Source organism: Sus scrofa, chromosome 8 (assembly GCF_000003025.6).
Source record: "Sus scrofa isolate TJ Tabasco breed Duroc chromosome 8, Sscrofa11.1, whole genome shotgun sequence".
Lineage (NCBI taxonomy): Eukaryota > Metazoa > Chordata > Mammalia > Artiodactyla > Suidae > Sus > Sus scrofa.
This window is the reverse complement of record NC_010450.4, coordinates 54,861,407-54,877,890: the sequence shown is the minus strand read 5'-3', so window position 1 is coordinate 54,877,890 and position 16,484 is coordinate 54,861,407. Positions and strand designations below refer to the sequence as shown.

General features: G+C 38.4%; 1 protein-coding gene across 16 annotated transcripts in view; it reads left to right on the top strand.

Annotated features, from left to right (window-relative positions):
- The window catches only part of CLOCK (clock circadian regulator), a 116,870-nt gene that overhangs the window by 32,302 nt on the left and 68,084 nt on the right, over nt 1–16,484 (top strand). For 2 of the 16 annotated variants that reach the window (XM_021101318.1, XM_021101321.1), the window contains exon 3: nt 114–201. The exons of 13 other annotated variants lie outside the window; for them this stretch is intronic. The gene's annotated coding sequence lies outside the window, so the exon portion shown is untranslated. Of the gene's footprint in view, nt 1–113; nt 202–14,015; nt 14,188–16,484 lie in introns of those variants that run through there. One more of the 16 variants, XM_021101320.1, reaches the window with a different exon arrangement.

Genomic DNA, 16,484 nt, shown 5'->3' with positions numbered 1-16,484 from the left:
AACGTGGATGGGGAAAAATATGGTAGACTCGTTATTTAGAATTTGGTGAACATTTCCACAGCTGCCCTTGTTTTACAGAATTTCTTTCTTTTTTTTTTTTTGCTCCTGTAAAGCTGCTGAAACTTAGAAGCTGGTTTTGTCACAGAGTAAGATGCCTTTGGAGAATTCTGCATTCCTCTTAGATGAATCTTTTATAGCTTGGTGAGTTTCACTGCATACTTTAGTCTTCATTTTGAGCTCAGAATTACGGCATCTTTTTCTTCCTTTTTTCTTTTTTCTTTTCTTTCTTTTTGTTCTTTCTCTTTCTTTTTGGCATAATTTTTGGGTACAGTGTGAGGTTTGCAGTCTCTGGCAAGGACAGTGTAGGCTAATGTGTTATAAATATATTTAGGGCATGATCTGCTACCTTTCCTGATAGCTTTTTCTTTAGGATTTTTATTTCTATGAGGAGTGAAAAATTATTTATTGGCAAGATAATTAATATTAAGATATATTTTCTTTTCAGCAATTCTTAAAATTTTTCCGTTACTGCCTAGAAGTAAGAATCAAATAAGGGTTTTTTTTGAGATAAAGATGATGTGCAAATGACTGAAAAGTAGAGTAAGAATTATTTCCTGTCATATTTTAGGGTTAGAGATAAAGAATCAGGAAGTTCCAGTAGTGGCTCACTGGTTAATGAATCCGACTAGGAACCTTGAGGTTGCAGCTTCAGTCTCTGGCCCTGCTCAGTGGGTTGAGGTTCCGGCGTTGCTATGAGCAGTGTGTAGTTTGCAGACACTGCTCAGATCTGGCGTTGCTGTGGAGTGGTGTAGGCCGGCAGCTGTAGCTCTGATTAGACCCTGGCCTGGGAACCTCCGTATGCCGTGGATGCAGCCCTAGAAAAGACAAAAAGACAAAAAAAAAAAAAAAAAAAAAAAAGAATCAGCTGACTGAGGTAAAGAAGGGCCCACTGCAGCTCTGGCTTTTACAAGAGAGTCTCTCACTCACGGGTCTTCGTGGCACCAGATCTGGGCTGCTGTCTGTTTTTCTATGACTTGTGAACTAAGAACATTTTTTAATGGTTAGGGAGAAGAATCCTGAGGAAAATACTGTTTTATGACATGTGAAATTTATATGAAACACGCATTTTTGTGTCTATGAATAAAGCTTTATTGGAGGTCAGCCCCTCTTAGTTTTTATATATTGTGTGTGGCTGTTTTCAAGCTATGTTGGCAGTTAAGTAGTTGCATCAGAAACCTTAGGGGCCAGAGAGCCAGAGATATTTACTGTGTGACCTTTTACAGAATAAGTGAGCTGACTTCAGCTCTTCGTGGTTGGAGAAGTATTTGTAGATTGAGTGCTGAGGTAGGAGATGAGTGGGAAGAAATTAGAGGAGCTGAGAACTGATAGCGACTCTCAGTGGCTGACTGAGAACCTTTACCTGTCCTGTAAAGTGTAATCCGTATTCTCGTTAGACTGACCCATGTTGCCATCTTAACATAGAAATAAGGCAAATAAACTGCTTTTCCTCTAAAATAAATGTATATAGGAATATATAGAAATAAAATTGTGTTGTACTTTGCTTTATTTTTTTTAACCAGGTTTTAATGTTACTGTAATGTCTTAAGCACTTAAAAGATTGTATGTACCTTTTGTACAGTTTGTTTTTTCTATATATGGAGATTACCTGTTATTTTAACAGTGAAAGTACTAAGGCGTTGTTTGGAAACGAGCTGGTAACTGACTCAAACAAAGCTAGTAGGTGTGTTGGGCATGGGGCCTTTGAAAGTCAGTGGGAACATGGGAGGATATAAAGGAGCTCGTTTATGGTATGACACAGGCAAAGTCAGTCCTATATAAGGCGATGAAAGACGATTTGATTTTATTATTATTTTCTTTTTTAGCCACCCCGTGGCACATGGAGTTCCTGGGCCCAAGACCAGATCCCAGCTGCAGCAGTGCTGGGTCCTTTAAGCCACTGTGCTGGGCTGGGATCAAAACTTCTGCATCCTGGCATTGTAGAATTGCTACTGATGCTTTCACACCACAGTGGTAATAATGCCAGGCCCCGACTTTAGAATCTCCCTTTTTTGTTGCTCTAGAACATTTAATTGTTTTGTGATTTTGGACACATTTACCTCTCTGCATCCTAGTTGCTTCATTTTCAAAGTGGGGAAAAATAAAACTTTTCCTGTCTGAAAGCGGACGTCTTAGGTTTGCTAAATTATTTTTAAGTAGGTACTTCGTCTGATTTTTTAACTCTTGGATCCTCCTGTAGCTGTCATAGTTCTGGCACATAGTCAGTGTTTGTTGACTAAAAGAACAAGATCTGTCACACCTCCAGTAGCTACTGTATTTGTGCGTGATCATGATAATTCCACTTTCCCTAGAGCTTTGCTTACTGGGATTGGGTAGTTTTTTTGTTTACTGTAGAAGAGAATTTTGATGAAAATAGTAATTTTCTTTGAATCCATTCCTTACGGATAGCTATCAAATCAGTGACCAGATTTGTCTAAGTTGATTATATATTGTAAGTTTTTGATATGTTAAGGGGCAAGTTTTCAAAATCACCAATCCAAGAATTATCAGCTTCAAAGAAGTCTAGAGGCCTCCTCATTATAAAGCTTTAAAATGTATGTTACTAAAGTCATTCTTGGATAGGAAGATTTATATATTCTTCTCTAAGTCTTCTGAAACTTCTCCCAGCTCTTCTAGTAAGCCTCTTTTTTTTTTTTTTTTTTTTTTTTTTTTTGTCTTTTTTCGCCATTTCTTGGGCTGCTTCCGCGGCATATGGAGGTTCTCAGCCTAGGGGCTGTAGCCACCGACCTACGTCAGAGCCACAGCAACACCAGATCTGAGCCGCCTCTGCAACCTACACCACAGCTCATGGCAACCCCGGATCCTTAGCCCACTGAGCAAGGCCAGGGATTGAACCCTCAACCTCATGGTTCCTAGTCAGATTCGTTAACCACTGAGCCACAACGGGAACTCCAAGCCTCTTTTTTTTTTTCAAATAAAACTTCCCTATATAGTTTGTCTAAAAAATTTTTTTTAAAAATATTATCTCACAGAATACCTTGTAAAGATAAGATGGTTTAAAAGGTATTTAGCTGAGGAAAACTGTTCAAGATTAAAGGAGTTTAAGGATATATAATAGGTAAACTCAATACATGACTCTGAACTGGATCCCGGACTTGATGAACTGGATCCTGGACTTGAGTAGGAAGGAAGCCTTAAAGGACTTTTATTTGCTCTGTTAAAAAAAATTGGCAAAGTAGACATTAAAATATTTTAATTGTTAAATCTCAAGTTAGTAATTAAGAGAATGTCTTTCTTCTTAGAAGGTACACATTGAAGTATTTTGGGTTAAAAGGCATGATATATGCAGCTTAAATAATTCAGAAGGAGTTCCCATCGTGGCTCAGTGGAAACGAATCTGACTACTATGCATGAGGATGCAGGTTCCATCCCTGGCCTCGCTAAGTGGGTTAAGGATCCGGCATTGCTGTGTGCTGTGGTGTAGGTCGCAGACACAGTGCAAATCTGGCATTACTGTGTAGGTCAGTGGCTACAGCTCTGATTTGACCCCTAGCCTGGGAGCATTCATATGTCGTGGGTGCGGCCCTGAAAATAAAATGATAATGATAATTCAAAAAATATATTTGTATGTAAAGACAATGATGCAATGGTAAGTAGCAAAGTGCATAAAGTATGTATATATATATAAAGTAGTCTAATTTTAATATAGTTAAATGCCTACTAGTATAATTTAGAAGCTTAAAAAATCTTAGGTGTATATTAAGTCTTCATAAGTTGGATATGATTTTTTGTCATCCTATAGTATATTTTTTAAGTGAAAATGTAATTAGTCTATACATTTCTTTTTTTTTATTAGTCTATACATTTCTAACATAAAACTTTTTATAAGGTTAAAGAAAATTTCTCTAATGTTCATTTAAGCTTGTTTCGTTAAAAAATCTACTAAGTGGAGTTCCCGTCGTGGCGCAGTGGCTAACGAATCCGACTAGGAACCATGAGGTTGCGGGTTCGATCCCTGCCCTTGCCCAGTGGGTTAACGATCCGGCGTTGCCGTGAGCTGTGGTGTAGGTTGCAGACGTGGCTCGGATCCCGCGTTGCTGTGGCTCTGGTGTAGGCTGGTGGCTACAGCTCCGATTGGACCCCTAGCCTGGGAATCTCCATGTGCCGCAGGAGCGGCCCAAGATCAAGAAATAGCAAAAGGACCAAAAAAAAAAAAAAAAAAAAAAAAAAAAAAAATCTACTAAGTGTTCCCTTAGCTCTCTAATTATGCTTTGTTTTTAAAAGTAGGTCTGTTTTTCTTAAGTATTTTGAAGGCAGTTCAAGAATAAGGATCTATTATCATGTTTTTCAAACTGATGTGATAGTTGTAGACACTTTTGAGCATTTACTTTGTGATAGGCATTGTATTCTAAGCACTTTACATTTAGTAATTTATTCCACACCAACCTTATGCTGATGCCTCAGTTCTAACTAAAACTGAGCTTAGATGCTAAGCTTTAGAAGCTTCAAGTTTTCTTACCTCTTTTTTTCCACATACAAACTGCGGGAACTGGTGATCTGGAACTTAGTATAGAAAAATTGGTCATACTTACAGTAAATATTTCATCTAAGAATTATCTAGTTTGTGAATAGGAGATAGGTCTAACTTCGGGCTAGACTTTTGCCCTCATTATGTGGAAAGGATCAAGACTTCCCCAAGACTGTTCTTCAGTAATTGTCCAGAAAAAGGAAGTAAATAATGACTTTTAGTACTCAAATAAGAAGCAGACTGATGTAGAAACCTAGTTTTACTAGACTTTGTTTTAGCAAGTAAAATAACTGAAAAGTTAAAAATTTTTAAAAATCAGGGGACTGATATTGCTAACTTTAAAAATCTTTTATATTGAATTAAAACATGCGTATTATACACTACATAAATACTGAGTATCATTTGGATGAAACTTTATGAAGTCAACACTCATTTAACTAATACCAAGATGAAGATAAAGAACATTTTCATCAATCCAGGCGCCTCCTTCCTGCCCCCTGAAAATCATCACACACTCTCTGACTTGATTCACTATTCCTTAGGAGTGTCTGTTGTTGAACTTCTCATTTGTTTTTTTGATCAACCTCTTGTTTCTCTAAGTCATTCATGTTGACTATAGCAATAACCCACCACTTTTTGTTGCTTTGTGATACTCTATTATATGTATATACCAGAGTTTGTTTATCGGTTGTACTGTTGATGAGCATTTGGTTTACTATCAGTTTTTGACCATTATGAACAACTCTTCTATGAACACTCTTGAGTGTGACTCCTTTGGCACATATGTATGCATTTCTGTTGGATAAATATCCAGTAGTGAGAATGCTGGGTAAGAATATCTGGCTGTTTAGCTTTTGTAGATGCTCCTAGTTTTCCACAGTGGTTGGATTAGTCACACGTCCACCAGAAGTGCACATGAGTTCTTACTGCTCTTCCTCCTCACCAACTTAATGTTAGTGAATCATTCACTTAATGTTAGTGAACGGTTAGTGTTTCAAATTAATAACTCTTCTCTGTATATATAGTGAACTTTTTTGTAGTTTTAATTTATAATTCCCCAATAACTTAAAAGGTCTAGCACACATATGTGCTATTCTGTAGCTATTGATCATTTGGATATCCTCTTTGAGAAATGGCTATTCACGTCATTTGCCCATTTTTCTATTGGATTGTCTGTTTTATGGATTTGTAGGAGTTCTTTATTTCTAGCATAAGTTTTTTGTTGGATTAAGTATTGATATCTCTCCTCCACTTTTTTAATAGTCTTAAGGTAACTTCTTAATTTTAATAAATATGTTTTATCAAACTATTACAGTTAGTGCTTTTGTGTTTTAAGGGTTTTTTTGTTTATCTCAAAGCCAAGAAGATAATCCTGCTATGTTTTCTTCTATAAACTTGATTGTTTTAACTTTTGCATTTAGATTTATGCGTGGTATGTGGTAGGATTCATGGTTCCATTTTGTTTTACACTTGGAAATCCATTTAGTCTAGCACTGTTTATTGAAAAGACTATTCTTTCTTACTATAATACAGTAGTGCATTTGTTGTAGTCCAGGTGACTTTATCTTTGAATCTGTTTTTGGAATCTGTTCTAGTCCATTGGTCTGTTTGTTGCTGTGCCAGTGCCATACTCTTTTAATTATTGTAGCTTTAAAATTTCTAAATTTTGTTCTTTAAAATTGCCATGGTTCTTCTTGGTTCTTATGAGTTTCAGTAAAAATTTTATAATCAACTTGTCAGTTTCCTAGGCAAGTAAAAAAGAAAATTTCTTGCTTAATATTAAGTTTTATATTATTATTTCATATTATTATTGAGTTAATATTGAATCTGTAGATTAATTTGGCTATTAATTAAACATCTTTCCATATTGAGACTTTCAGCCACTATCTCCCTATATCTAGGTCTTTTAAAATTTGAAGGATAATGATACTTATAGGTCCTTATAGTTTACAGATTCATACTAGAGCATCTGCAGATGAAATGATAGAGTTTGGGGATTTGCTTCAAATAGTACAGAGGAGGATGGGAAGGGGAAGTTTAGATGAAACAGGATTGGCCATGATTTGATAATTGTTGAAAATAGGTGATGGATATATGAGTTAGTAATTATTCTTTTTGACTTTTGTGTATGTTTGAAATTTTCCATAAAAAGTTTAAAGAATATGTATAATGACTGAAGCACAAATTGAAGATTGAAGCACAAATCTATAACAATTCAAAAGTTTATAGTAATATTGAAAAAAAAACCCTCACAGGCACCAGTTCATTACTCTGAAAATCATTGGTAAATGAAAGAATCAACCACTGTCGTCTTTTTCTGCACCGATTTTATTTCAGGATAACAGTTAAGGGGAACAGTTTACTGTTATAGAAGAATCACAGCTAATAAGAAAGGCTGGGAGAATAAGATTAGAAACTCAGCAAAGTGCAGTTTCTAATAGAATTAGGGATCTAGATAATGACCAATGACTGCTTAGAGCCATTAGGTGAGAGTCTGTTGGGAAATGGATATAATACAATGGACAGGACAAAATGGAGTAAGCCTCTCTCTGATTGATTAGAACTAAAATTTCTCAATAGAATACCAAAAACAGCTATCTAAAGACTGAAAATTAATAATAGCAGGCAAATTAAGAAGGGAAGCTATAACTTGATGACTAGCCTGTGTAATGATGGATAATACCTTTTCTTTCCCAAGACGCACTTTGATCAGATGGTGGGCTAGCTTAGGGGACTGCAGAGTGGGTGTAGCACTTTGCAGAAACCCCCAGAGAAATCCCTGTTTTTAGCCAGAGGACAAGGAAAAGGAGTCTCCCTTTCCCTTCTTCTCTCCTGAGCCTGCCCTTAGACCATCTCCACCTCTAAAGTTGCTCTGCCATGGTGGGACAAGCTCTTAAAACTCTGAGAAAACCATTTTTGTAAGGCAGAGGATCTGGGGAGAAGCCCCATAGAAACTGGAACATGCTGTTCCAGGGGCTCAGAGGGAAAAGAGGACACCCACAGAGGGGTCAGTCATGGGATAGACCAGAGAAACACAGTGAAGACAGAGAACTGACCTATGGTACAAACCACCACTCGCATCCTAGACACTTGTCCCTGAGTGATGCATGCAGAGGATTAACCCACATAAAAAGTGAAGACTTTGAAAATGGAGCTGACAGTGGAACTGCCACCCTTAGAAGGTAGTAAATAACCTGTGGTATAAAACGTAAGCAAAAAAGTCAGATTCTCCAGAAAATGTTAACAGAATCTAGAGTTTCGTAACTTAATATTCAGAATGACTACGATATAATCCAAAATTACTAGACATACAAAGAAACAAAATCTGACTATTTTTTAGGGGAAAAGACAATAAATAGATGCCAATCCTGATATGATCTAGATGGGGGAATTATCAAAAAAAGACGTTATAGGAGTTCTATGATACAGTGGGTTAAGGAACCAGTGTTACTGCAGCAGCTTAGGTCACTTCTGTGGTTTTGTTTTGATCCTGGACCCGGGAACTTTCACATGTCTTGGGTGTGGCCAAAAGCAAAAAAAAAAAAGACAAGACAAGACTTTAAAAGCAACTGTTGTATCCGTGGTCCACAAGGCAAAGGTGAACATTTTTGAAATGAATAGAAAGATAACTAAAGACTCCACACAAAAACTATAAGTATTTATAAACAGATTCAGCAAGGTAGCAGAATACATGATTATACTGTACAGAAATTGATTGCATTTCTTTACACTAACAATGAAGTGTCAGAACAGGAATGTAAACAATCCCTTTTAAAATCGGATCAAGAAAAAATAAAATACTTAGAAATAAACCTCACCAAGGAAGTGAAAGACTTATATGGTGGGAACTACAAAACGTTAAGGAAATTAAAGATGACTCAAAGAAATGGAAAGATACCCCATGCTCTTGGATTGGAAGAATTAAAATGGCCATACTACCTGAAGGAATCTATAGACTTAATGTGATCTGTATCAAATTACCCATGGCATTTTTCACAGAACTACAACAAATAATTATAAAATTTCTACTGAACCATAAAAGACTCAGAATTGCCAGAGCAATCCTGAGGAAAAAGAGCAAAGGAGGTATAATCCGCCCATACTTCAGACTATACTACAAAGCTACAGTAATCAAAACAGCACAGTATCAGCCCAAGAGCAGACATACGGAACAGAATAGAGAGCCCAGGAATAAACCCACACGCCTATTAATGGACAGTTAATGTTCGACAAAGGAGGCAAGAATATACGAGGAAGACAGTCTCTTAAACAAGTGGTGTTGGAAAAGTTCAACAGCTGCATGTCAATCCATGAAGTTAGAACACATCTTCACACTGTACACAGAAATAAAGTCAAAGGCTTAAACACTTAAATGTAAGACAGGACACCGTAAAACTCCTAGAAGAGAACATAGGCAGAACATTCTCTTTCATACATCATACCAACATTTTGTTTTCTTTTTTTTTTTTTTTGTCTTTTTGCCTTTTTCTAGTGCCGCTTCCCATGGCACATGGAGGTTCCCATGCTAGGGGTCTAATCGGAGCTGTAGCCACTGGCCTACGCCACAGCAACATGGGATCCGAGCTGTGTCTGCAACCTACGTCACGGCTCACAGCAACACCGGATCCTTAACCCACTGAGCAAGGCCAGGAATTGAACCTGAAACTTCATGGTTCCTAGTCGGATTCGTTAACCACTGCACCATGATGGGGACTCCTGTTGTTTTCTTTTTAAGGCCGCACCTGTATCACAGAAAGGTTCCGAGGCTAGGGGTCCATTTGTTTTATTTTGTTTGTTTGTTTTTTATTCAATGAATTTATCACATCTGTAGTTGTATAATAATCATCACAATCCAATTTCATAGGATTTCTATCCCACAACCCAAGCCCATCCCCCCAGCCCCCAAACTGTCTCCTCCGGAGACCATAAGTTTTTCAATGTCTGTGAGTCAGCATCTGTTCTGCAAAGAAGTTCAGTCTGTCCTTTTTTCAGATTCCGCATGTCAGTGAAAGCATTTGATGTTGGTGTCTCACTGTCTGACTAGCTTCACTTAGCATAATTTCTAGGTCCATCCATGTTGCCAAAAATGCTGGTATTTCGTTATATTTTAGTGGCTGAGTAATATTCCATTGTGTATATGTACTACATCTTGATCTACTTCTCTGTCAGTGGACATTTAGGTTGTTTCCATGTCTTGGCTATTGCAAATAGTGCTGCAATGAACATGGGGGTACATGTGTCTTTGCGAGTCATGGTTTTCTTTGGATAGATGCCCAGGAGTGGGATTGCTGGATCAAATGGTAGTTCTATATTTAGTTTTCTGAGGAATCTCCATACTGCTTTCCACAGTGGTTGCACCAATTTACAATTCCACCAACAGTGTACTAGGGTTCCTTTTTCTCCACACAGGGGTCCATTTGGAGCTACAGATGCAGGCCTATGCCATAGCCGTGGCAACACCAGATCCAAGCCATATCTGCGACCTTTGCCACAGTTTGTAGCAATGCTAGATCCTTAACCCACTGAGCAAGGCTAGGGATTGAACCCATTATCCTCATGGATACTTTGTCGGGTTCTTAACTGCTGAGCCACAGTGGAAACTCCTTCAGTGTTTTCTTAGGTCAGTCTCCCAAGGTGATAGAAATAAAAGCCAAAATAAACAAATGAGACTTAATCAAACTTGTAAGAATTGCATAGTAAAAGAAACCATAAGCAAAATGCAAAGACAGCCTGCAGACTTGGGGAAAATATTTGCAAATGATGCAATTGACAAGGGCTTAATTTCCAAAAATATGTATAGACAGCTGATACAATTTAATGACAACAAACAACTCAATCGAAATATGGGCAGAAGACCTAAATAGATACTTCCCCAAAAAAGACATAGGCGGCCAATAGGTGCATGAAAAGATGTTGAACATCACTGTTAGCAAAATGCAAATTAAAACTGCAATGAGGTACCACCTCACTAGTCAGGATGGCCGTGATTAAAAAGTCTAAAAATAAGAAATGCTAGAGAGGGTGTGGAGAAAAGGGAAGCCTCTTAACACAGTTGGTGGGGATGTAAATTGGTGCAGACACTATGGAAACAGTATGGAAATGCCTCAAAAAAACTGAAAATAGAATTACCATAGGGAGTTCCCATCGCGGCTCAGTGGTTAATGAATCCGACTAGGAACCATGAGGTTGCGGGTTTGGTCCCTGCCCTTGCTCAATGGGTTAAGGATGCTGCATTGCTGTGAGCTATGGTGTAGGTTGCAGAGGCGGCTCGGATCCCACATTGCTGTGGCTGTGGTGTAGGCCAGTGGCTACAGCTCCGATTCGACCCCTAGCCTGGGAACTTCCATAGGCTGCAGGAGCGGCCCAAGAAATGGCAAAAAGACCAAAAAAAAAAAAAAAAAAAAAAAAGAACCATATGATCCAGCAATCCACTGCTAGGCATCTACCCAAACAAAACTATTAATTCAGAAAGATACCTACACCCCGGTGTTCACTGCAGCACTGTTTCCATTAGCCAAGACATGGAAACAACCTAAATGTCCATCGACAGACAAATGGATAAGATGTGTGTGTATGTTAATGGAATGTTAGCCATCAAAAAGAATGAAATAATGCCATCTGCAGCAACATAAATGAACCTAGAGATTATCATACTGAAGAAAGTCAGCAAGAGAAAGACAAATACCATATGATATCATTATATCTGGAATCTAAAATATAGTACAATCTACACAATAAAAACAGACTCACAGAGCTGGCTCTAGCCTGTTATTTTCATACTACTACTTAAATTTCTCAACAAGTCTTTGTAGATTTATAGCACTAATGAAATTCTGTACTGCTTTTAGGTTGATATCATTCAGTCTGTCTTTTTCTTGAGATCCATCACAGAAGTTTGCATATACTTGCCTTTTGAAAATAAAACATTCTACAAAGGCTGAACATCTGTTTGATACTTGTAAATTATGCCATTTTTGTATGTGGTATAGCCCATTAAATATCCAGAAAGAAAAGTATGCTCTCGTATTCACTTGGACATTAAACAAACTTTTACCATTCAGAAAAACACAGATAAAGCCTGCTGCATATAGCAGTAAAATTGGACTTTCAGTTGAATTCATGCAGCTGGAATAATTATCCACATTATTGCTCAGTTCCTTTGAAGAAACATGAAAGGAAAAGATAGTTCAGAAATAACAAATTTATGGGCATGGTGATATAATCTTTCATCTGTTGGTAAATTAAAGTATTTACTATTAATCCACAAAAGATACTTTGTCTTCACCAAAGAGATTTCTATGGTCATGGTATGTGGTAAGCCATACCATGAGAGATGTCCTCTGAGATGTCTTCAGAGATGTCCATGTCTGAAGTTTGCAGAAACTGTGACTCTGTTAGGTTAAAGGGCAAAGAATGAAGGTTGCTGCTCAGCTGACCTTATAATGAGGGTGATTATCTTGGATTGTTCACTAGGGTCTCTAAGGCAAGAGGGAAGGAAGCAGGCGAGATGGTAGCCTGGAAAGGCTTGGCCTGCTGCTGGCCAGTCTTGGAGGCTGAGGGGAGCCCTGAGCCAAGGAGTGCGGGAGCCTCTTCAGGCTTGTGAAGGCAGAGAAACAGGATTTCTGATCAAGTTTCCTGAAGGAAATGGCAGCCCTGCTGACACCTGGAGTTTAGCCCATCGAGACCTATGCTGCATTCTGACTTACAGAGCTGGGAGATCATAGGGTTTGGGGTAATTTGTTAAGCAGCCGTAGGAAACCAATACACAGGACCTCTGTTTAGTTTTTCACTAACATGGCTTTACATATTCATGAATTGAATCCCAAGGTGAATGATTTCCTGTGAAGATCTGTCCTGGTTTAGTACACTAAGAAGTCAGATGTGTGGGTGAAAGGCTGATGGGCAGGCCTTTATTTTCTCCTTGGTAGGAATGGGGGCACGTTTAGTGTGGCCAAAGAATAGGGAGTAGGTGTGCAATGAGGCTGGAGAGACAGAACAAAGCTAGAAAGGAAAGTTAGGGTCTTAGAATGTGGCAGAGCTCCACCTGCTCTTTAATATTTGTATAATTTGCATCTCTATTAGTAAATGCTGTAGGTTGGAATTAGAAGTTTTTATTTTCAACTTAACTTTATATTAGAGTTGTAAGCAGCTATTGCCTTTTGCCAAAGAATGGCTCATGGAATGGCTTATCTATATGTTACACATACAAAAGAATCAGTGGCAAAAAGGAAGGCTAGAGTTTAGACAAAGCTGAAAAAGAATTAAGCATTTCTGATAAAGGATGATGAGCAACCTGACCAACAAATGCTGTCACTGTCTTTGATGTCCCCTGAGCATTTGATGAACTCACCTTGCTCCTTTGTGCCTTTTATGGGATGAGAAATTTTGAGGGCCCCAAAAAGATTAGGAGGCTAGGGTAGGTTTTAAAAAAATTACAAACATAAATAAATTAGAGTTATGTGAAAAAAAAAAACAATTAGAAAAAATGTTTTTATTTTTGTGGGTTTGAATCAAGCAGATCACATACTGTCCTACCTCTTTTGAGATATAGAGGGATAAACTGCTTGAAATTAAAACTGTGGAGGAGCATGTGATTACTAGAAATGGTGAATTCTAAAGTAATGCCAGGGGAATGAGTGGGAGGCGAGTTCAGGATCGTTAGAGAAGAAAGAATTGACTGGCCAAGATGTCCGGAGGATCACATATAGATTTCACAATTTAGAAACAATGGCAAACAAGGTTTTGGAGAGATAAACAGCCCTTAGGGAATGAGGGGGCTTATTCTGGGGGGTTTCTGAATGCTCACAACAAGGAGATGACAATAATTGATACAGTCTGGAGGCACGAGTTGCAGAGTGTAGGGAGGGGAGAAAGGAGAACAGTGCGGAAATGACAGTGAGGGACAGCAAGTCCCCCGCACACCAGGGCATCATCATGTAAGAGGAGAACAGCTTGGAGCTAGGGGCAGAACTCCTGGAGGAGAGTGGTGTCTGCACGTACAGGAAAAGTGAAGAGAGTGCAGCAACACTGCTGAAATAGGGTGTTTTGCTGATGATATACCATGAGTTCCAGAGGAAATTGAGAAAAAAAGGGGCAGGGGTCAATGTGGGTATAGACAGAGTGTGTAGGGACTAGAGTTGGGGTGATGGGCCTGACTTGAGAGCCTTTGGTCTCTGCTGGTGACTCATGTGAAGGGAAAGTAGGGTGTCATGGGCTTAGTTCTGATGGTTTCCTCCGTACATTAAATAGGGAGGGGGCGTTGGGGAAAGGCACATTTCTTAAGAGCAGCCATAGATTTTGGTCCAATATGAAATTTTTGTGCTGCCATAGAAACTTGCATAAACTTAATGGCTTAAAACAGCACAAATTTATTATCTTACAGTTCCGTCTCGCTGGGCTAAGAGTGAGCTGTCACTAAGGCTACGTTCCTTTCTGGCAGCTTCAGAGAATGTTGCCTTGTGTTTTCCAGCTCCTAGAGGCTGCCTCTACTCCACAGTGTGTGGCTACCTTATTTCACTTTCAAAACCAGCAACATTGCATCTTTCTGACTCTTCTGTCTGACAGCTCACAGCTCTCTCTGCCCACAGCCAGGAGAGGTTTTCTGCTTCTGCAGACGCCTGTGATTACATCGGACTACCCAGGTGATCCAGTGTAAATTGCTCCTAACCTTCATTGCACTTGCATGGTCCCTTTTTGCCCTGTAAGATACTGTATTCATAGGTTTCAGGAGTCGGGCTTGGTGCTTTTAGTGGGGTCGTTCTTAGGCCAGCCCCCGGCCTCTCTTCCTATGGATGCTGGTGCAGGGCACATAGGGTCAGGGCATGGCACCTGGGTCAGTGTGTAGTTCACACTGAGACTCTGGCTTGGGCTCTCCCTGCACGTTCAGATCTTTTGCGGGGCCCTTTTGAGGCTGGGGACAGGCTTAGGCCTCGGACTCATCTTGGAAAAGATGAAGGCCCTCAGTATTCTGTGGACCAGATCAGTCCATCACATGAAGGGCTTATGCGTTATTTGGAGAAATACATTAGTTGAATAATTGCAGTGAGTGGTCTTGTATGCTATATTAATTTTTTCAGTTGTTGATTTAATGGAGCTTCACAAATATCTCACGCCTAAACATCTGACAGGCTAGAATTTTGGTAGCATTTGATGTTTACCTTGAGCCAGAAAGGTCTGGTTCATGAGACTTTGGTTTGGTTTCTTGTTGTTAATGTCAGTTTTTTAGTTGGTCTTTGAAACTTCTGTAGAGTCAAGAATGTTTTTTATCTTGCTAATATTTTAAATCCGTTGTAGAGGTGAACTAATGTTCCCGTTCAGTATTGAATAAATTGAGAACTACTGTTAACTTTCATCTTTAATCATACATTAAATAACTAATTTTAAAAAACGTCTCAGTCTTTCTTTACAGATTAAAGTTGTTCTTAGAAATAATTACCTTTTAGCTATAATACAAACAGTAATCTGCAGAAGTAATTTTGAATTTTTCATAAATGGTGATAAACATAGCTAAGGATTGTTGGGCTTTGGATTACATTTCAGCACTACTTTTAATGTTAATAGATCCATCAGTCCCAGATATATCTGTGATAGAAGATTTAACTAACCTAAATTCCAAAGTAGGTCACTGGGTCAGTAGGTTATTAGGTCAAACAAAGGTTTATTGTGGTTTCCATTTTTTTAACCCAGATTTTTTTTTAATCTAGTTAACCATTTTAATTAATAATTTAGAATATTAATAATTATATAAAATTAAAAGTTTTTCTTTGAATTACATGAATAGTATGAAAATATTCTGTTACTCATGTTTTGTAGCAGTAACATGTTGCTTTGTTATTTGTGTTTTGTTCTCTGGAATGGATAACATGTATTTTATGTTCTTATGTGTAGCCAGGGTTCTAGTATTGAACAACTAAAAATGAACATTGGAGTTCCTTAGTGACTCAGAGGGTTAAGGATTTGGCATTGTCACTGCTGTGGTAAGGGTTCCATCCCTGGCCTGGGAACTTCTGTGTGTCGTGGGTGTTGCAAAAAAAAAGAAAGAGTAAAAGAAAACAGACATAAAATAGCAGTGGTTAAGTTTTTATGATTAAAAAAATAATTCATGTTCGTGGGGAGAAATTTTAGAAAATGCTAAGAAACAGAAAAAATGGAAAGAATCCATAAGCTGATTACTCAGGAATAACAACAGTTGATACCTCAGCGTATTTGGATTTATGTTAGATATATTTTGATGCCGCTCTTAGTGCTGTTGGATATTGAAATCTTCTGACTTTACTATTTAAATAATAGTGCCATGAATATAAAACTTTTGATACGTCTTTGAATATTTCCTTTTTTTCAAAGTGAAATTACTAGGTCCAAGGACATACGTGTTTCAAGTTATTGATACTTCTCACCAAACTTTTTTTTTCTTTTTTCTTTTTAGGGCTGCACCTGCAGCATATGAAGGTTCCCAGGCGAGGGGTTGAATTAGAGCTGCAGCTGCCGGCCTACACCACAGCCATGGCAACACAGAATCTGAGCTGTATCTGCGGCTTACGTCTCAGCTTGCGGCAACAACACTCGCTTAACCCACTGAGCGAGACCGAGGATTGAACCTGCATCCTCATAGAGAAAATGTCAGGTCCTTAACCCACTGAGCCACAATAGGAACTCCGTCACCAAACTCTTTTTAAGAAAGGGAGTCTTGATTTACTCTCTTAGTGTTCAAGTCTCCATTTCATGTCTCTTATCACCAAAGTTATGAAATTGTTACTAAATGTAATAGACACTTTGGAGTCATGTTTGGTCCATGCTGCTGTATTGACATTGTTGACTTTTTGCAACACTCTTTTCCTTTCTGTAACAACAAATCCTTCTTGACTTTGTTTTGTCTCTAGTTGATATTATTATTAACACTAACCGTACTTAAAACATATTGAGTGGATTTCCTGCGTGG